The sequence below is a fragment of the Rattus rattus genome, chromosome X (genome assembly GCF_011064425.1).
Source record: "Rattus rattus isolate New Zealand chromosome X, Rrattus_CSIRO_v1, whole genome shotgun sequence".
NCBI classification, from domain to species: Eukaryota; Metazoa; Chordata; class Mammalia; order Rodentia; family Muridae; genus Rattus; species Rattus rattus.
Window position 1 is genome coordinate 26,719,779 of NC_046172.1, and position 23,490 is coordinate 26,743,268.

Here is a 23,490-nt window from a genome sequence, read left to right on the forward strand (position 1 = left end):
GCACCTACATGATGACTAACTTTAGGATTTGATTAAGATTATGTTCTTGTGTGTGTGTGTGTGTGTGTGTGTGTGTGTGTGAGAGAGAGAGAGAGAGAGAGAGAGAGAGAGAGAGAGAAACTGAATGCTCATGGTGACTTGATAGACTTGATAGAACATAGTTATAGTATACTTGATAATAGGCTCCACCTATTTGGTGAATTTTCAGTTGTCCTAAGTATTCTGGTGGCAGGAAGGGTAAACTAGAAAGGAAAATTACATAATCAAGGCACAGGAGAAGTGTCTTGCCCATAAAGACTTGCTGACCCATTTTTTCCATTCACAGGGTCATCTTGCTGTGTTTTAGACCATCACAGTCTCATTGAAGTGTGAAAACTGAAAACTAAAGTAAGTGCAAAAGGCAATCCTAATGTCTAATGTGATTCAAACACATGACTGTTTAATCAAATGACAAATTCAGCACTGAGCATTTCTCTTCTGTCTTAGTGTCTACCTCACATTGTTAATTGATTACACTTTCATATCAGCTGTCAGCATGGAAATTTCCTTCCTTAATAGTAATATACATAATTTCGTACATTAGTCAATGATAACATAAATGGGTTAACTGTTTTTTTCCAGGTCAGCCCATTAGCAGTGCCCAATAAAATAAATCCTCCTGCTAAGTTTTATGGTCTAATAGTGTTATAAGATTTTACAGAAAGGGTGGGGTAAAGCTGACATTTTTTTTTGTCAAATGTATAAACATTAAAGGGATTTAATTACAGAGACTCTGGAATGTTCTTTAGCAGTCTGTAAATGGTTTCTATTATTTCTTAAAACTTGCTCTTTTGACTTATATTTAACTGCTAAATAAGATGTATAGTACAGCGTATAAACATCATTAATTTTCACACAAGTGTGGCCTCAAAATCTTTAGAAATATTTCATGAAACTTGTACAAAGGAACATCAGTGGGAAGAAACTGTCTGGTCATGTCTTATAGGTAAAACTGAACGAATGTGTATTTTATTATTTATTTTTCTTTTAGGTAAAGATCTTACTTTTAAGTTTTAAAGCCAAGTGTTAATGTCTATCCATTGGACAATGTGATGGGTCTTTTTATCTGGCTTATTTAACTCACTCTGATTATCTCCAGGCCCATCCATTTTCCTGCAAATGTTAAGTCTCCATTCTTTTTATGGTGGAGTAAAATTCCATTATGTGTACGTACCAATATGTGTATGGACACATTTTTTAAATCCATTCATTTGTAAATGAAACTTTAGGCTGATTCTATATTCTAGAGTACTGTAAATAGTATAACAATAAAAATGGCTGTGTAAGTATCTCTATGGTAGGACATAGAATCCTATAGGTAAATGACCAGAAGTTGTGTGTGTGTGTGTGTGTGTGTGTGTGTTTACACCCTTCAAACTGAGCTTCATCATGAATACACTACTTTGCATTTCTACCAGCAGTGTATAAAGATTCCTTTTACTCTTGCTTTCACACCAGCATCTGTTGTTGTGTCTAACAGGACTTAAGAGACATTCTTTTTTCCCCCTCATTTGACAATGCCTGGTTGAAATGAGTTAGCCACCTACAGGCTTTCAAAGCAGAACCTCCCAATTCTTCCTGCCAAAAGGATATACTCATTTGATAGATGGCTTCCTGTTTGTACACAGAAGGAACACTGAAGTAAGCCTGGGACAGGATAAAGCCAATGTGTCAGGAACAGGAAATTTTACTTCTGAGTATTCAGGGAGAAAGGAGCATTGCTCAATGCACTAGGAATTCTACAAAAATGGTTACCCCCCTGAGATTGTGCAGCCTAGGAACTGGCCCGCAATTAGTGCAATTTTCAAACTGCACCACTACACCACTAAACAATTACACTTTTCCTTTAAGACTGTTAACCTTTCCATCTGGGAGTTTTAAACCCAGTTATCTACACTGTATATTTGTCTAAAAATCAGTCCTTAAGGCAAAATCAAAAGCTGGGTCATTCCATACTTATTTAAATTAAGGAAACCCAGAGAAAGGTTGCAAAATTCATATACGATGTTCTGTAGATACTGTTATTTGGACTCCAAAGCATTTATCTCTGTATGCTAATCATTTGTAACTTGGAATCTGCATCTGATTCTAAAGTGGATAGTAGTATTTAAAATGCATGGTCCAGGTATCCCATTTAACCTGAAAAGAAACACACTAAAGGAGTTCATTTCAATGTGGATAAACTGATATTTGGCCAGTAAGATGAGGGCATGAGGGGGAAACTGAATGCACTTCAGCTCTGTGCCCCACTGTGCTCTGCTGACCAGGTGCAAAGAGAAATATGAGGATCTGAGGGTGCTTTGGTTTTTATTGCCAAAGGCAGCTGTGATGAACATTCCAGACCCTGGGGCAGAAGTTAGACAGAGCTGCCAGAAGGAACAATGAAAGGGATTCTAATAGTTCAGTTTGTATATAAAACTGAGCCAAGGAGAACTGAGTAAGCACAGACGGTATTACTGTAATACATCTAATATGTTTACATATACTCTTTACACTGAAAACTCTCTCACTACTTGTGGATTTAGCTCAAGTAGTCAGCGGAGGATGCCCCAGGGCCCAGGGTCTCTGTCTTTGAAGGAAAAAACCAGAAGACACAACACAGAGCAACAGATTTAATGTTTAATATGTTAATTTACTTGTTAAATTTTGGTAATGTTGGAGATGAAATCCAGAGCTTTGCATGTGCCAAGCAAGCCTTCTATCACCAAGATATAGTCCAGAGATTAATATTTACTATTTTTTATTAAAACTTTTTTTCAGTTCCAACAGTGGCTTTTCATTAAAACATGAAATATCTTCCTAGAGTGATGTGTGTGTGTGTGTGTGTGTGTGTGTGTGTGTGTGTGTGTGAAGTAACAGTAGCAATACTATAAGTATAAGCTATCATTGTAGAAAATCTGCTGGCCCACAACAGATCAACTGTACTTATGAACCAAATATTCAGAAAATATTTGTTGTATACTTGCTATGGACTTAAAAACTATCCTCATTATTATCATGGTAAAACTTTTCTTGGAATTTTATGATTATGAAGTTCAATTGTTGGATAAACAAGACCATAAGATGCCATTAAAACGGTTACACTCTACAGTAAGTAGAACAATAAAATTCCTATAAATGAAATACAAATGTAACAAGGCAATAAAACTGCCCACCAAAAAATGCCACTGTCAATGCCTAAAACTTTGAAACTTCACACAAGGGAGTTTCACTCCCAAGGGTAGTATAACAGGACATGTCTGTTCAAAGTGTTGATACTATTGCTTATTTTTCAGTTAAAGTCAATCTTCAAATAAGCAGAAATATTTTAAAAAAGACCTAAAGATTTAAAAAAGGACAGTTGAGAGCTCAGGACCTTGAGATGTTTTGCTTCTATAGAATTATCTGGTTTTTGTGCATAACTAGCTGTACTTTCCTGGTTAACTACATCAAGTATTCATTTTCCGGGTTCCCAGTCTCCATATAGAAAACATAAATTCTTAGCTTCCATAGCAACTGCAATACTATTAAGCACACAACAGGATAGAGAACCATCCTCACAACAGTTCTTCAGGTGTACTGGCAAGAAATAGTGAGTTACTACATGAAAAAACTTTGGGTTTGTTTCACACATATAAATTCTATATTCATATCCACTCTAAATAAGTTTAGTTTATTTTTAATGTTCATATAGGATGAAAATGATGGGTACTAGGAACAATTACCCTATTCTGTCTTCCTAAATGATGGTAGCATTAATCAATCCATCTGCATTGTTCATCAGCTCAATAATTCAGGAAGCCGTGTTAGCATCACAACTAACTCTAGAATTTTAGAAGGTGTTTTTTAAATCCCAAGTATGTCCCATAAAGGTTGTCTGTTATGCAACTGAGTTAGGAGACAGGATGGGCTGAGAAGGTTCTTCAGTAGTGCAGAACAGGAGTCGAGAAACATTGCTTGGAAAGCTGTAGAAAGTAAATATTTTAACTTTATGAGCCAGATGGACTCCATTGTTGTATGTATTCAACTCTTGTTATTTTCTTGAAAGATGCCATAGTCAATGTGTAACCACCTAAATGTGGCTGTGTGCCAAAAAAAAAAATCTTTATTTACCAAAAGGAGATGACAAGTAAGATTGGATCCTAGTGTTGTAGTTTGCTATCCTTCAGCATAGTGAACAGAACATGAACTTTAGAGTGAAAAAGTATGAAAAATGCATAGAATTTCTTGAAAAATATTTCCTTATTTGCTTAGTTTCAGTGACAACATCTGTGAAAAATCTAGAAGATAGCAGGTACTCTGCATATCCTAATTGTTTTCCTTCTAGTCATGAAAAGTTTGCAATTACTAAATTAATGGGATTCTAATTTGAAGCTGACAATACTCCATTGCTACCTGGATTTGACATTCCCCATTATGTCCTGCAGATTTAATAACCGTTGACCCTACTATGCTCTATTCCCTAGGGTATACTAAGCTGACTTCAGCCTTCAGTCTCACATTCTTGGCATGAATGGCACAGGCATTTTTGTTTGTTGAATGGAAACTTTATGGAAAGCAGTTTCAAAATGAAGCAACAGAATGGAAGGTGTTGCTCATAATTCATTCAAAAACAATAATCTCCTTCCTTCCTTTAGCTTATTAATTACACTCTTTAGAAAACAAATGCTCTACACCCTTCCGTTTGGGCTGGGCACACAGAATGAAAAAAAAAAAAACTGACTGCTAAACTGACATGCACAATTATGTCTATCAAACCCTTCTCATAAAATTTCTGAAAAGTAGTAACATTCTTTTAAGTATTCTTCAACAAATGTATTTAGTAAAAATCAGCTTTTGGGAGGTGAAAATAACTTACAGATGCTTGTTGAGTTAAAGAAAAGATAGAGGCAACGCAGTTCGGAGAAAGGAAGCTATTTCAAAGGGAAAGAGGAAATTTTTAGTCTGTAGTACACATTCATTACTTTCACTTACACTTGTCATTTTTGTAAGTGGCTTTCTTTCCTGTTTGTGCCATGACTCCTGTATGGTAATGTAATGGAGAAATACTGAGTCGGATTTCTTTTCAGGCTTGCGTTACTTAAATGTAGTTGCTATCTTCTCCTATGTGACGTTCTTTAGAATGAGAACTAGCCCATGCTCTTCCAGTGAGTCAGACACACTCATTACTTATAAAACTTCAACTTGGAAGTACAACTGGATGAAGATAAGCATAGTTCTAACATTATGAAAAATCCAAAAGTACTATCTATATAACCTCTCATTTGTTTGTTGCCTTTCTAGAATCTGGACAGAAGTGCAGATTGATTTCTGAATATCTTTGTTGTTCAAGGTTTAGTATCTACTTTTATGCAAATACAACCAATTAGAGGATGGGTTGTAGAAACTGGACATGTGAACTATGGCCACCATCAGGGAAAGGACTCATACGATCATTCCATCTTTGATTCTGTCTCTGACATTGATAACCCTGAAAAATGGTAGGAGGGCAGAATGGAAGAAAAGATGCTGGATGGGCAGTATCAGTGGGAAGTGGAGTAGTAGACAAGGAAAGATATGAAGACAACAAAGTGCACCAAGCACCCTCCGAGCCACTAGAGACAACAGGCAACTCTCAGAAACACTACAGACCAAAGGAAGGGAGCACAGGATTTAACTAACATGTTTCATCAGGGGTGAGTCCATGGCTTTTAAGAGTGCATGATGGATTCACTCCCCTCTGGAATTCTCTAGGAGAGGCTGAGAAAAACCCACACTAAGGGGATCATATTCTTCAAGTCGAACATGCACAAGGCACTGACAATCATAGACACAATAGACTCTTCTTAAGACTAGCTCTGGAGAAGAATTTTTCTTATTATCATTTCATATATTCAGATTTAGAGGAGACTAAAAGGAGTTTGGTGTTACATTTATCAGATTTGCTCTGTAGCTTCAGTACCTTGGCACTAAATATGAGGCTAAACACCTATTACATCTGACAGTGCTTTCTGTATTGACCAGGGCCAGTCCCTGTTTCCGGGCCACAATCCACATGTGTGTATTTGTGTTTCACAAATCCTAATTTGTCTATATTTGGACAATAGCCAGTAAATCTTCCCGGGAAAGAAAACATAGACTGTAGAAAACCAGACTAAAACATTGGGTGTGTATAACAAGCATACATGTGTGGGTATGCACCTGTGTGTGCATGTATATTTTCTTATCTAGAGACACCTTGCTTCTATCATTTCAAATCATTGTGACGTTATTACGGACTTTCTAGAGCAATTATTGTGAAAGTTGAAGATCTGCCCTACAACTATTTTAAACTTGAGTTAAGGAGCACTTGAAGAAATTTCAATCTCAAAATCCGTCTGTCCATTCATATCTCTCTCTGTTTCTGTTCCTTTGTCCAGCCATCTCTCTTTTATTCTATCTATCTCTTCTCTCCCTCCCTCTCTCCCTCCTTCCCTCCTTCTCCTTTCCTCATTTCCCAGCTGTTTAATCCCTCTATTATCTGAAAGGTCACCTATATTTCTAAATAAATCCCTGGCAGATATTGCCTTCTCACCTCCCTTCCTGGGAAAGAGAAGGATCTGTTCAGTGTGTGAGGATCAAGGTTAGGTAGGGGATGGGGAAGGAATCCTGCCAGGTAGTGGAAACACTGCTTGCTTTAATTTTATAGCTAAGAACAAAGCCTTCTTATTGTTTAATAGAACCCTTAAAGGCAGGCCTCACTGGCATAGTTCTAATTTTTTTGAAACCACAAATAAGAGGAATTCTTTAAGACTATTTCATGAAAAGCAGAAGGAAAAAACTGTATGATTCTGCAAACATTAATGTGATCCTTTTCTTTAGTAGCCAGAGGTTGACTTCAGGCTACCATTTACATATGTCCTCTATACAGTAGCATCTGTTGCTACTGTCTGACTGCACCCACTGTTTTACTCACATTAATAGGTTATGGTGATAGAAATGCATGGGGGAAAAACACATCTTTCTTTAGAATGACATCCTTTTGGTACCCTTTACATAATATGCTTAAAGAAAAGTTAAGTTGCACCAAGACCCAACAAGCCCATACTTCACCCATGCAGACCCTAAATATAAGCTGAGAACTATGGCACTTTTCTTAAGTATGTATTTTGATTTTGCCAACAATTAAGACTGTTATGCAATCAGATTCCAGGCTGGAAGGAATCCAAAGCTAGTGGTTTCGAGAGATCTTTGCAACAGTCCTAGCAGCAAAGAAATAAAAGTAAGAGGGAACGGGGTTGCTCTTGTTTCTCTCTGAAAATAACAGATGCTACCGTCATACCCATGATGATACCTGAAGCAAGCCTTATGGACTTGGGATATCATTTGGTTGTTGATTCAAGTCTCTCTCTCTCTCTCTCTCTCTCTCTCTCTCTCTCTCTCTCTCTCTCTCTCTGTCTGTGTGTGTGTGTGTGTGTGTGTGTGTGTGTGTGTGTGTGTGGTGTGTTTGTGTGTGTTTGTGTGTAGGATCAAGAGAGTTTCGTACTTTAATCTGAGTAAGTCGTTTTTAGACCACTGTCATTTTAACTTCTCTCCATGTATCAAATAGTTCTTCTAAAAGAATAGCCTAGTAAGAGCACCAGTGGAAGGGGAAGGCCTTGGACCTGCTAAGACTGAACCCCCAGTGAACCTGATTGTTGGGGGGAAGGTGGTAATGGGGGGAGGATGGAGAGGGGAAGCCCATATAGAAAGGGAGGGGGAGGGGTTAGGGGGATGTTGGCCCTGAAACTGGGAAGGGAAATAACAATCGAAATGTAAATAAGAAATACTCAAGTTAATAAAGATAAAAAAAAAGAAGTTTTTTTTTTTTTCAAACACCATTCATTCTGGTTATCAGATTGAATGGCAAGAGAGGTTTGTGAGACTATCTAGAGCAGGGTTTCTCAACCTTCCTTATGCCATGACCCTTGAATGCTTTTCCTCATGTTATAGTGACCTGAAAACTTGCAAATTTAAAATTATTTTTGTTGCCAATTCATAATTGTAATTTTGCTATTGTTACAAATTGTAATATAAATATCTACGTCTTCTGATGGTCTTTGGTGGTCCCAATAAAAGAGTCATTTGACCCCTAAAGGGTAATGACCCACAGGTTGAGAAGTACTGATCTAAAGAATAAAAAAAAAAAAAAAGATATAGTTTTACAATGAGGGGTTAGAAAGACCTTTTGTGGCCTCTCTTCATGGTTCTGAATGCTCCAGATGGACAGCTGTCTCCCAGTTTTTTGCTTTTCTAATTTGATCCTCTGTCCTCATCCTGTGCCAGATTCCTCAGCTTGGGCAAAGGTCTGGCAGGCATTTATATCATCCGTAAGTTGTGTGCAGAGATCCGTGTCCATTGAAGTCTGTCATTGCAGAACCATATTTTCTGAGTTTAAAGTTTTCAAGAAGGGTCCCTTTCTGTTCTTTGGGGTGACAATTTATCTGGCATGCAGACTTATGCAAATTAGCCAGTCCTGCAGGGCAGACAGAAGGATGCAGGTGATGTCTTGGAAAACACTATTAGTGTATCAAAAGCCATTGGCAGATATTATACCATTTGCTAGACATGTTAGGAAGCCTGGCATGCTTCCCAGGGAATCCTGCCAAGTAGGAAAGGCCTAAACATAGACTTAGAGACCATGGGAATTCTTGTAGAAGGAATGCATCTATCTGAGTCATTAACTATATAGTTTTTAAGCTTTTAAATAAATTTCATTATCAACTTATAAATCGAATACATTTTATAAAACTGAATACATTTTATAAAACCAAACACAACCACTCACAGGAGGGCCTTGAATCAGTGTTTGATTAACTTAAGCTGACTAGACTCAACTTCATTAATCAATTCCATCTAGAAATCAACTAATTTATTTTTTGAAACAAGGCAAATAGTCTCATACATGTCAACATATATTCATGAACAACACGATAACCTCAGAAAACACACTCAAACCATTATTCTGGGCAATGCTCACCTCAGATAATCATTGCTCATATTTTACCATCAAATTCCTAGAACATTTTAAACTATATATTTATAAATTTCATCCTTAATTTATTTTATGATCACTTCAGATTCATAAAGGGATTAAATGAAAGCTTTAACAAATTCATCATTCCAAAATCTTAAGTAGCTTTCTGTTAAGTCTCCTGAATTAAATTTAGAAATACTGTAGAAAGTTCTCCTGAACATTTCAATGTTGCTTTAAAGTTTAACTTAAAATCACAGATCTAAATAAATTACATTTTAAATTGGAATCTGAAAGCAAAATTTTTGAAATTTCTGGTATGTGTCATCTATTAAATGGTATCCATTGACATACAAATGTTTTAATATTAAATTATAATAAAATATTGATTCCCTGGTATTATTTAGGTCTTGTACACATGTGTTAAACTTCCTTTGAAGAAGAAAAAACAACTCTTTAGAGGAAGTAAATTTATCCTCTCAAAGAAATCGGGGTAAGTACAACAATGGCTAATGACCAAAGATTGAAGAATATTTCAAGACATTTCTGATCCTACTGGCAGGACTGATATGTTTGTGCACTTCCTGAGACGTTGTGAAGATCTGCTGGGCATAATTTACTGAGACTTTCCACAGCAATCTGTCATTCCAAACACTAGCCTTTTATTATCACCTGATTTGGGTAGTTCAGTTATATATGCATTCTAATTCATATTTTCCCCCATCTCATTTTGTTGTGTTGACCAGCCTGTTCCAAAACTTACAATGTAGACAAGGATGACTTCAAATTCATAGTCCTTCTGTTTTGGTCTTGTGAATGTTTGATTACAGATATGCAACAACAGGACTGGCTTACCTCATTTCTTTATTAGCTTATATTTTTTTTTAGGTCTGATTTTAAGACATGTATCTATAGCCAGTGGCATAATGTTTACATGAAAAGGCGATTGAGATAATTATATTAGAAAGATACTATAGGATCTTGTCAAGTGGCCATAATGGTTCTTAGGGTACATTTATATAAATTCTATTACTTTTTGCTTCCCCTATTTCCCAAAATATTTTTTATGGGAATATAATTATTTTATACAGCAGTATCCTCCTCCTGACATCAGCATTAAAAAGTAGATACCATCTTCTCAGTCTTTTGGAAAGACCATATGATGACCTAATTCAACCATGCCTAGTCAGAGAATTATGCCTTCATGAGAGTTTTATCACTGTTCATATAGGAAGTTGATATTATATCTAGTGAATATGAATAGAGTTTTTTTTAAAGCAGAGTAGAATTCTACCATACATTGTAGGAACCTTTGTGTATTGTTTCTCACTGAGAGCCTTTTGCACTCAGTGGTAGCCTCAAGTTATTTAAATAGCTGAATTTAAAAATTCATACTTCTATTTCAAGCAAAAACAAGCAGTGCTACAATTGCACTCTTGTTAATGGGAATTTCATATGCATTTCTCAATTATTTTGAGATGGATTTTCAAAATTTGAATACACCTCTTCCATTTTTTATACATTTGATAATTAAAAATAGAAGTCAGTGGAATGAAGGTACAAAATGATTGATGTGTAGTGTATACACACAAAGATAATATGGCTTGATTTTCACAAGAATACATGTTGATGTCATTAATTGAGGGAAATAATTTAAGAATGTATTAAATCTATAAATAAAAGAACTTGAATAAGTTACTCAAAGATTGTTGCTTCACTTGATCTTAACCAAAACGTCAAGAGAAGTGATGCCATAAGAAGCAGCCCATGCCTGACACTTCCAGGAAGCAGAGAACCAGCATCCTAGAGACCTAGGATAGAACTAAACAGGATTGGAAAAAATAAATAAAATGATTCCTCATGGTATTCCGCTACACTCATAGACAGAAGACCAGAAAGGCTGTATCCAGCACCTGATGGGAGAAGATGAAGAGACCCACATTCAAAGATTGGGGAGAGCTTGATGAATTCTGCAGAGGTGAGGGGAAAAAGGCTTCTCGAAGGATAACTCAAAGGCAGCACAAGAAATCCCACAGAATAAAGAAGCCTAAACCCTTAGTGGCTCACTAAGACTGAACCGACAACCAGGAAACCTGCATGGGTCTGACCAAGGTCCTCTACATATATTTTACAGTAGTGTATCATAGTCTTCTTATGAGATTCCTAACAGTGGGAACAGTGGCTGTCCCTGACTCTTTTGCCTGATTTTGGGACCCTTTTCTTCCTATTGCGTTGTTTCATCCAACCTTAATATGAGGGGAGGTGCCTAGTCTTACTACAACTTGACATGCCATATTTGGCTGATATTTTTGGATGGCCTGCCCATTTCTGAAGGGATACTGAGGGTGGAGTAGATGTGGGGGAGGTGGTGAGAGGGAATGGGGGAGTAAGGAGAGGGTGAAACTGCAGTTAACATGTAATATATGAGAGAATAAATTAAAAAGGTTATTGCTTGTTGTGATCATATCTGTGGATGAACTGAACAGGAGCCACCTAGAAACAAAACTTCTACCTGCTCATCATGGTCACCCTCTTTCATCTTGGACTTGCTCACCTTGAATCCATCCATTTAAGCTCATCTTATATGAAAGTCAAGTTGTAGCTTACTGTAATGGCCATTTAAAAGGGTACTACAAACTTTTCCTATTTTTGCTGTGTGTTTTGCATGTATATATTTGCATGTGCATGGGTATCAGCATACCTGTGAAGGCAATGTCAGACAACTTTTGCTATGCCTCTACTTTATTCTTTTTTATTTTTAATTATTCATTTTTATTGGTTATTTCATTTATGTACGTTTCAAATGTTGTCTTCCTTCCAGGTTTCTCCTCCAAAAACTCCCTATCCCATCCCTGTCCCCATGTCTCTATGAGGGTGCTCCCCTACCCTCCCACCCACATCCATCTTACCTTGCTAGCATTTCCCTATGCAGGGGCATCAAGGCTTCACAGGACCAAGGGCCTCCCCTCCCATTGATGCCAGATAATGCCATCCTCTGCTATATATGCAGATGGAGCCATGGATCCCTCCATGTGTACCCTTTGGTTGTTGGTTTAGTCCCTGGGAGCTCTGCAGGGTCTAGTTAGTTGATATTTTTCTTCCTATGGGGTTGCATAATCTCCCACTGATTCAGCTAGATGAGCTAACCAGCAAGCTCTGAGGTTCTCCTTGTCTCTCCTTCCACTAGCCCCACCTGACACTGGGAATACAGATGTGCACTGTCATGCCTCATTTCTGCATGTGTATTAGAGATCCAAGCTCTAGTGTTCATGTTTACATGTTAAACACTTTTCCAGCTGCATCATCTTTCAAGTCTCTCTATTCCCAGTCAGTATTCTTTATATCATGCCACAAAAATCTGTACTGCTCTAGCTATTAGAATAGGTTACTCTTATATGAGAATGATGTCACAGGTAGAATAGTTTAAGGGAGGTACAATAAAAAAATTTCTGTTTCCTGTAGAAAAAAGAGCACATTGGGGCACAACAGAATGACTTTCTCCTTCCTTCCTATTACTGCTCAGCCACTGAGCCCTAGTTTAGGCTCAACTTGGAGAGTTTAACTTAGCAATAGGTCAAACACCACTCTGAACCTCCTGCTAGGATTTAAAATATATAACACAAAACTTCATTATACTCAAATTGTAAAGATTAACAGAAGATGACTTTGGATGTTGTTTTTTTGAACATTTCAAACCTTAAACTTAGGAATGTTGTAAGAGCATTATCAATTCAATCTTGTCTTCATTTAGTGATAAAATTATTTCCTAATACTAGAATATCTGAAGACTTTTCTTGGTATCTTCTCTCTATCCATCATGACTCTCAAGAAAGTAAAAGGATATAATTCTTAGGATATTTTTTTATACTCAAGAATGTTGAATCCAAGTATGTTTTAGATAATACTTTTATAATCCCCTTAGTTGCCATTGTGAAAAAGGGTTTTATTAATTTTATAATATAAAACTTATTAATTTTTCATAATCCTGGTGGCCATACATACATACATACATATATATATATATATATATATATATATCCATCCCAAGAGATTAACTTTTTTCTGAAATGATGAAGTTTTATACAGTGTGGCCGTTCTTTTGCACCTGTGTCCTGGGAATTCTAGGACCTGAACTGGAGAAAACAATTTCACTACAGTATTGGCCATAATAGGGTTTATGAATGCTGACAATTATCCAATTACATTGTCAACGTTTTAGGGCTTTATGCATGAATGGGAGTTTGCTGGTATGGTATAATAAGACCCAGAGTCTAACTCCAAATAATACCTCACAGCAACATGGCAGGTATCAAATGGATTGGGAATCTGACTCTTCTCTGCAAGTAGCAATGGACGAAAAATCTAAATACAATTGTAGATATTCAAGTTGCTCACCACAGGATCTAGCTCATCCATATGACACATATTCCCAAGACGTATACAGCTTGTATGTGTATGTATATATGTGTATGTGTGTGTTTCTCTATATGTATGTGTGCGTATTTGTGGTGTGTGTGTGTGTGTGTGTGTGTGTGTGTGTGTGTGTGTGTATTTGAATGCTGTCCTTTATCCAATGCTTTGGATGAAGCATTGCAATTGCCACAAAGAGAGAATGCTTTCACATTCAAAAATGGCACAATTAATTGAAGCAGAAATGCTCATCTTTCTTTGCACTTTGGCGTTATTTCAAAGTTTATAAGTAATGCTTTTAAGACTTGATCAATGATTTAAAGCCTTCTACACACCTATCCATCCATTTTAACAAAATATTCTCTGTAATATTTTACATTATTCAAGATAACTCATCTCCATCATTCCACTTAATTCATATACCCCAGGACTGAAGCAGAGCTCTAGTGACAAAATGATTAATTCATTCAAAAAATGTCTGGTGCTCCATATATGCCAATACTGTGAGGCCACAGAAGGCCAGTAAAGGAAGAAACTTTCCATTAAAAGAAAATAAAAAAGAAAACAAGCGACAAAAAAAGAGCCACAGAGAATTTGAAAAGTGACTAAAGGCAGATTACAGGACAGAGTGATGACTTGTCAGGTAAGGGAACTTGCTGCCATCTCTGAGGACTCAAATCCCATTCATGGAATTCACATGGTGGAGGGAGAAGACCAATTGCCAAAATTGTTTTCTGATCCCCACATATTTGATACAGTGTCATGTACATTCCAATACACATGTATAAACACACACACACACATACACACACACACACACTCAAATGCTTAAAAAATTTTAAAAGGTAATTACAAACAAGACAAGATTAGTCAAAAGGGCCAAGGCTAGCACACTGACAATCTGCTGGATTAGACCTTGGATAGGGACGGTTAGTCAGGTGGGCCTCTATCTTCCAGAAACAACAGTGGCAATTGGTCACAAGTTTTTACTTGTTCCCCATTACTTCTCAGTGTGGTTTGATACTCACTGTCACCAACAATTCCCCAAGTGATCTTTTATAATGTGTTATATTTGCTACAAAAACAAGAGTAATGACTCTGTATTTTCTTAAGCAATAAAATAGGTTTTCTGTTTTTTCTAAGAAAATTGGGAGGACAGTGTGGTAATGAGAGCTGTAGTCCATATTTGACTTACAGAAAGTAAGTTCTGCAGCTAGTTTTTTTTTATACTTTAAAAATAGACTATTTTTCCATTTATTAGTAGTTGGCCTCTCATTATTTTACCCAGGCTCTCCTTGAACAATCCATCCCCTGCCTGGGAAACCCCAGTGCGCTCTCTCTCTCTCTCTCCCTCTCTCCCTCTCCTCTCTCTCTCTCTCTCTCTCTCTCTCTCTCTCTCTCTCTCTCTCTCTCTCTCTGTGTGTGTGTGTGTGTGTGATCACATCTAGTTCTTCTTGGCCCAAATCTTAATCACGTCTCATAAGTTTGTTTTATGCTCCAGATAACAGTAACTCCAAACTTGACCTGAGGGAGCTTTTACTGTAATCCTCTCCTGGAAAAAACAAAGCAGAACAGTTAAAACCTACTGTTTCTAGAGCCACAGCCACAAGCTCAACACAAACATTTGTTGGGAGTCTCTCTGAAGCTGTTCTTTCAATGCCTCTCCTTCACAAGTCCCAAACTGCCTTGGATTTTACACTCTTTCTTTTCTAGTTTAAAAAAACAGCACTTATACAATCACAAGGCCATTGCATTTGGTTGCCCTCATTTGTTAAATAAGTTATTAAAACAATGGAGGGGGCAGACCTTCAAGAGTTTCCATTTTTAAAAGAAAGCCGAAGTGAACCCTCAGGAGGAGGGGTGAACTTATGAGGATGTGACATTTCCTACTAAAGCCTGAGAATTCATTGATAGAATTTACAACAATGAGGAGTCACCTCTGTGCTATGAGTTTTCTTAGTTCCCACTAGCATGGGAATGTTACTTTCCTCACGGATTCTCAGACTCAGAATACACCGGCAACTTCAGGAAGAGGAAAAGGAAGAAGTACAGTCTAGGAACCTAGGATGTGAAGCAGGAAATTCTTTTCAACTGCACTGATGAAAAAGAATAGTTTGCTGGTGCCCAACATATTCCACCACATTTTTGAGGTCCCTTTATACTGGGGCATTTTTGTATGGTTGGGTGATTATTTTGCAGGAAAATAAATACAAAAATAGAAATAAAAAAAAAAAGGATGAAAAGGAACATGGCTGCTCCCGGGGGTTGGCAACAAATGAAGAATAAAAGAAATTAAAGGAAAAGAAAGGGCATGGGTATTCCTAGGTCTGGTGGAAGAGAAAAGTTATTATTATAGATATGTGGCAGAGCATAGCCAGAGGCAAGAGCCTCTGAGAGAGTCCAGAGTGGCTATGATCACACTGAGGTGTGTCGTGTGAGGAAAGAGGTGAGGGCAAGGGAGAGGTGAGACAGGATTACCAGATTCAACAGTCAGGAGGCTCAAAGTTACAGAGAAAGGATTATCAAAGTGTTTGGATTATATAGTGAGAAGCAGCCTGTGCCAGAGTGTTCAGGGTAAGGGTTATTGAATACCAGCTAGGTGGGCCCTGTAAAAACAGGGCAGGACTGGTGGATAAAGAGAGAACCTGGGGCCATGTCTATTTTGGTATGTTAGACAGGTACCTCAGCCATTTGCTCCAGGTTTCAAACCTAACACATATTATGTTACAAATAGCCACAAATATCAACTCTTGAAATGAGTTAAGTTTTCCAGTTTTAAGTGTGAAGTCAGCACAATCTATGTGCTTCTTGAAATGTCACCGAACCTTCAAGAACCAATTTCAAACTCAGATGACAAATGAAATGCTTCGCAACTCTCATCTACCCAAAGCTGCTTCTACTTATTTTTCCTTCATTCATTGCCTTCCATTTCTCCAGAAGAGAAAGAGGGGGGAGAGGGAAAGAAGAGAGGAAGAGGGAGCGAGAGGGAGAGGGAGAGGGAGAGGGAGAGGGAGACAGAGACAGAGACAGAGACAGAGACAGAGAATGCATGCCCTCACCATCTCTCCATGTGCCCTGCAAGCAGTGCTTCTTTCTCCATTAGCAGTACCTCTCCTTATGACAGGCTCACATCTTCCCTGTTGTCTTTCTCAATACCCAGCAGAAACTACTTTCTCTCTTCTCTGAAAATTAAAGTATGTAATCCGCACCTCTCCTGTGGCAAGAACAAATTTCCATTGTGTTGTTGGTGCTCTTCTGTCTTAGGGAAGACAATTAGTCCCTGATGAGAAAGTACTTTTCACATGGAACACAGGGCAGCACATAGGTAGGTACTCCATTTTAACTAAAACTATTAGCAAGACAGGCACTTGAGCACATTAAAATTACAGATTCCGTATGTCAAATCTTCCACCTTCATCAGCAATGCCTGGTGTACGAATACAGCTCAAGGTCAACAGTCTCTAGAACAGAAGGTCACAGTAAACAAAATTACCCAAAACTTCAAAATAAGGCCAAGGAAGTGCATGGTGAGAGTTTTCTCATGGCATATCAATGTGTCTATTCTATGAAGCCAGCCTGGGCCAGTGTCACCTGAATCTCCAGATTCTGGAATTTCTATGTGTTATTAATTAGGGCTTATACTCTGCAAAGACCTATGTTGGAGAAAACAGAGGACATGCAACTCTTACTCAAATATTAAGAAGAAAGCTGTATATTCGTGGCTCATTAGCTACCTTTGTACCTAATTTGGGCCTATCATTCTGGTATCTTCTTTTCTTTTACTACTCCCTGCTCCCATTTGTTTACACCAGGCTATGATATCCTCTTTTGTTCAAATAGGTTTTATGATCCTGATGGCTCCTTCATTAATGAGTCATATATGGATTTAGTCCATTATTTTCCTTTTTAAAAATATTCCTTGAGAATATTAATAATTAGGATGTATGTAATATTAGGTACTGCTACTACCATTTTCTAATCATAAAAATTATGGAATATTTATTTAGAATGCATTTCTTAAATTCTAAATTGAGTGAGCAATAAGCATTTACTTTTACTCCAAAGGATTTACAAAGCAGCCGAGAAATAGATTCTCTTAAATTTTGTTAGGAATTACTTCTAATGGCATCTATGCCTGTCTTTAAATTGGCCACAATTGATCCAGTAATAATTTTTTAAAGTGAGTATCTTAACAAGAGTAATATTTGATTCCTTGAAATAAGAAATAGTCTGGTGGTAAATTTCTTGAATTTATCTCTCATGTGAAAATTATTAAACATGATAGAATGTAATTTTACATCACACTACAATGAATAACATTTTGTAAATTCAAGTCATACTATAATTGCATTAGGAACATGGCATTTGTTCTGAAATTATTACCAGCAATAATGCAAAGCAGACACTAATACTTTAAGAAGTAACTTGCTGAAGTGGAATGAAATAATCACCCAATACATAAACCATATAATAGGATTTACCATAAAGCACAGGTGATTTTTTTAAACTAAAGAGAAATAATTCTTTCTATTATTCTAAACATCAAGAGCCACCACATCATAAAAATAAAATATGGCACAAGGATCCTTCTATTTTTCATCCTTTTATTCATAAAATACATATTCACTTTGCTCTGAAATAATGAAAATATTATGCATCTCCACTATCACTTCCCATATTGTTTAATCAACAATGTACAAACAAAATCAGTTTCAGTAGGTTAGAAAGGTCAAGGTTTTGTAATTTGCTGTTGACTTCATGTCATAAGCTGCATCTAACAGCATAAAAATCAGGCAGAAGAATCATTTAGTATCAAAACGAAGGGGTCTGTGGCATGAACCCAAGAGCCAATCCTTTCAACTTCCATGTTGCTTTATCCTCTAACTATCCTTTTCCTATTATACCATACTCATCAGCACATAAATGATGAGCAGCTAAAATGGATAGTTTAGGGAAGGAAAAGCACTACTATTGTTAATCCTAAACATGACTACAGAAACACATAACAAGTTTAGAGCTTGAAAAATTTGCCAAAAGACTTGCTTCTCAGTAACCAGTTTTAAATTTCCAATCATGAAGATGGGCTTATAAGTAAAAGCACAACCTTTAAGAACACAAACTATTTTAAGTCTTACACCAAATCTCCAATATTTGCATAATAGAGAAGCTTTTAAGCTGAGAGTATCTGAAAGCTTAGCTTTATTGTGCTGGGGAATATGCTATCATAAACACTACTGGATGACATAAAATAAGCTGATATTTCCAAATCCTGGAAATTTTTAAGACAGTAATTTTGAAATCTATAGGACAAGTTCAAGTCCTGACTACTCATTAAACCTAATAAGCTTTCAGGTAAACTGTACCCTCTTTCCTCTGCACATCCATCTATGTGCACTGGATGACATGTGTACATGTGAAAGCCCAAGAACAACATTGTGGTCATTTCTCAGACACCATTCTCACCATCCAGGTTTTTGGTTTGTTTTTTTTTGGGGGGGGTGCGGGGGGAGTCAGGGTCCCTCATTGGCCTAGAACTTGTCAAGTATGCTAGCCTGGCTGGTCAGTGAGATCTACCCACATCTACCTCCTTGGCTCAGCGATGATAAGCAGGTACCACCCTGACAGGTAATTTATTTTATAAACTTAAGTTCTAAGGATCAAACTCGGGTCCTTATGCTTGTAAGTCAAACATTTTAATGTCTGGGCCATTTCTTTGGTCTCTACCTCTTTCTTCGCTATTTAAGTTCCAAGTGAGGAAAAATGGGGAGAGACAGCTAAAATGAGGGATATATGAAGGACAATATGGGAATCTAGTTAAAACAGTAGAAGCCTCCTAGAAAAAAATATGTATAAAGGCAATCTACATGAATGTGCCAAAAGAGTGGGCAGAAAGAGTCTTATCTAGTCATTTCTGTTCACCAAATGAATCTTCAAGTACCACAATTGGGCTATATCCAACTGAGTTCTTGGCCAAAGGGTTCCTATGGGAATCACCAAACAACCCAGGCTATTATCCACAAATTGACAGCAAGGCTCCATTGCTGATGACAACACCAACACAATTCACTGAATATGGAGAAAGTGAGCTGGTACCTATAGGAAGCCCTCACATCTATATTTTAGTATCTTTGATACAATAAGATATGCTGCATACTACCAAAGAAAAATGTAACCAGCCCAACCACAAACCCTTTGATCTATAGTGGTGTCCTGATTACAAGATATGGTAGAGCAATGGTGGCCCAAAGCTTGTGGGAGTAATCAATCAATATCTAATTTGATTTAAGGCCTGTTCTATGAGAGGGAACCCATATATAACAATTACTTGTGTGACCAAGAACCAGCCAGAGACTGGATAGTACAGGGACCTAGGCCAAAACCAAATGCTACTATTCTTTAAAAATGTGTAGCAATAAAATGATTCTACTATACTCATAACTCAGTGCCTTTCTCAGCCCTCGTCACCGAAGTTTCTTCCTGTAGCAGATGGGAAAACTGTAGAGATCTTCAGCCAGACATACAGAGATGGAGAATCCTTAGAACAAACACACAACCCTAAATGGAACATCTTTATCAAATCCATCTTCTCAAAGCTCATGGTACCCCCACAGAAGAGGAGGCAGAAAAAGTATTTATAGCCAGAGGGAATGGAGAACACCAAGAAAGGAGGCCTTGTAAATCCATAGTTATCAACCTTCCTAACACTGCAACCCTTTAATACAATTCCTAATGTTATGGTGAGCATTTAACCTTAAAAATTATTCCATTGTTATTTTATAACTGTTATTTTCTACACTTATGAACTGTAATGCAAAATTTTGATATGTGACTCCCAAAGAAGTCCTGACCCATGGGACAAGAGACAATAATCTATATCAGTATGATCATAGCTTAAATGAACTCACAAAGACTGAAGCAGCATTCACAGGGCCTGCATCACGTCCTCTATTTATATATAGCATGGAGTCTAGTTTAATGATCTTATGAGATTCCTGACTGTGGAATGCAATGGGCATCTGATTCTTGTGCCATCTCTTGGAATTATTTTCTTCTGTTTGTCTTGTCCAATGCCATTTCTGTTATATCATATCATGTCATATCACACCCAAAAGATTTTTAAAGTTCATTTTCACCCCTATAACACATTCACTAATCTACAATATAGAAAATATCTAATTTAAAACTTTTTGACAGTAGGAATGGAAACAAAAACTAGGTGTTTACCTGTATCCCATCATTGGTTTAAAGTTATAGCTGTATTGTCACTGGTCTATTGAGAAACATAGCTTTCAATTTCAAAAACAAGCTGGGACGGAGGGCAATGGAAACTGTCAGGAATCTATGAGGGTGATCATAGTTAAGACTCCTAGCAATTCAGAACATCGAGACTGAATGGGCTATCTCCTGTAAGCAGGCAAGACTTCCAATAGAGAAATTGTAACACCAACCAAGTGACAAAAATATTCTACATTCAATTTGCCCTGCATATAAAATATGCAGGGGGTAAAGGTATAGCAGAAAATGAGGGAATGGCCAACCAATGAGAAGGGTCCAGCTTGAGACACTTGCCATGAGAGGGACTCCACCCCTGACACTGTTAATGATATTTGGCTGGCTATATCTGCAGACAGGAACCTAGCAAAACTGTCAACAGAGAGGCTTCACCTAGTAACTGATGGAAACAGTTTCAGAGACCCACAGCCAAACATTAGGTAGAGATTGGAGAATCCTGTGGAAGAGGGGAGGAAGGAGTGTAAGAGCCAGGGATTGGTCAAGGACAACACAAGATGACCTACAGAACCAAATAACCTTGTCCTATAGGGTCTCACAAAGGCTGAACTGCCAATCAGAGAGCATGCATGGGGCTGAACTAGGCCTTCTGCACATGTGTAACAGTTGTGTAGCTTAGTCTTCATATGAGACGCCAAAGAGCAGGAGCAGGGTCTGTCTCTGACTCTGATGCCTGCCTTTGAGACCCTTTCTCCTAACTGGGCAGTCCCGCCTAGCCTCAATAGGAGAAGGTGTGCTTAGTCTTATTACTTGGAAAGGAAGGAAGGTGGGTGGGAAGGACTATGAGGTAGGAGAGAGGGAACGTAAAGTAAATAAATAAATTAATTAATTTTCAAAAGCTACATTCTATGAGATCAGTGTCTGATAGGCAGCTCTGCTGTTCTTTAATTGTGCTATTATTTGAATCTGTAGACAACCAATCAATTATAATTTTTATTATTTTTTTACTAAACTGTGAATCTACTTTTCTAGCTCTGGGCACATAAGAAGATGTGTTATATTTAATGAAGAGAGAAGATAAAAATGACTACAAAACATCATCATTTAGAGAGTAGTTAGTTCATATACTTGTATACTTCAAAAATAAACACATTAAATATCTCTCTGTTTTTTTGCATGCCAATCCCCTATAACCTCTATGCTGAATCCTGAATTTTCCTATTCCAAGTATTTCAAATAACTTAAAATCATATAAACTTTATCCTTTTATGTTTCGCTTATTTCACTTAGCATGTTTTTTTTAAAAGAAATGTGTTTAAAATGATGGGAATTTTGGATGTAGTAGTGAGTAAATATACAATATTAAAAAATGTACCAAATGCTACTGAATAGTGGAAAAGTTGTAAAAATGATCAATTTTCACATATTCAGGTTTAATAATTCCTCTCATAATTCCAGGTTCTATATTGTCTCATGAGTCATTTTCTTTGATTGGTTTCCCACATTTTTATTTTCCTGTGTCCTTGAAGTCTAGTACTTCTGACTGTGCGATAAACATGATGACCAATACATTTCAAGATGCTAAGGTTTCATTCATATGTTTTAAATATGTATTTAACAACACTTTAACTTTACATTTACATTACTCTACCTTTCTTTTCTCTGCCCCCTCCCAGGTATCCTCCTCCAGTCACTTCATGGCCTCCAGCTCTCAAGCTGATAGCCTCATTTTCTTTGATTATTATTGCTATATACACATATAAGTTTGAATATGTATATGTACGAATACATAAATACACCTTGATAAGTCTGAAAAAACTAAACATATTGTCTCTCTAAACATGATTATTATGGAAGATGTATTTGTAAGCATTCAAAGTGCTAATTAGCTGAGTAGAGAGGCATCATGCCTATCTGTCCAGAATAATATTCTTGAGATTCTTTTCTTACTTTAAATAGATCTTTTAACCAATCGATACATAATGAATAACATACAGATAGATAGGTCTTTAGCTTCTGTTTCAAAATAAATGTACCAGAGTCTGAAATTCAATGATGAATTATATTTGATTCTATGTTTAAAGACTACATCCTAATTGGAAAAGATGGAACCAATATACAAATTACTACTTAAAAATCTCATTGAAAGATTACTGATAAAATATTTTGGCTTCGAGAAAAGAGACATGACTCAGGTACAGAAAGCAAGACAAATATTCATAATTGAAGTGGCCCTCAACTTGTGCCTACTTTTATGGCAGCCCTAGAAAACTTACCTTCAAAATTATGCTTTTGGGGAGACTAATCTACAGTATTAGTAATAGCATAGAATATTCAATCCAGAGGGAGCTATAATGGGATAGGATGCAAAAACCCCGGATGCAGAAGACTCTAAACTTAGTTCTTTTCCAATTTATTTGTTGTATGTTTGACTTGTCAAATATTTAACATTACAAGATTTTTCTTTAAAATATTTATTTTGTATTATTATTTACATTTGTGGTACATGTGTGTGTGTGCTTTGTGAGGGTGCCTTGGGAGTCCAGAAGAGGGTGTCGATCTCTGGGAGTTGGGGTTAAAAAGAGATTATAAGATTCTGACTTGCAAAGTTTTCTTAAGAATTGAGCCATCTCTCTAGCTCCAAGAATGATTTTTTCCTTTAAAATATATAATTGTGAATGTGATTTTTGGGGGAGGGCGGTAAATGGGGGTAGGATGGGGAGGGGAGCACCCATAGAGAAGGGGGGGGGGAGGGGCTAGGGGGATATTTGCCCGGAAACCAGGAAAGGGAATAACAATCGAAATGTAAATAAGAAATACCCAAGTTAATAAAGATGAAAAAATATATATAATTGAGCAGA

At 37.0% G+C, this 23,490-nt stretch overlaps 1 protein-coding gene across 1 annotated transcript in view; it reads right to left on the reverse strand.

The window, feature by feature from the left end:
- The window catches only part of Mid1 (midline 1), an 88,097-nt gene that overhangs the window by 53,931 nt on the left and 10,676 nt on the right, over positions 1-23,490 (reverse strand). The window lies entirely within an intron of this gene.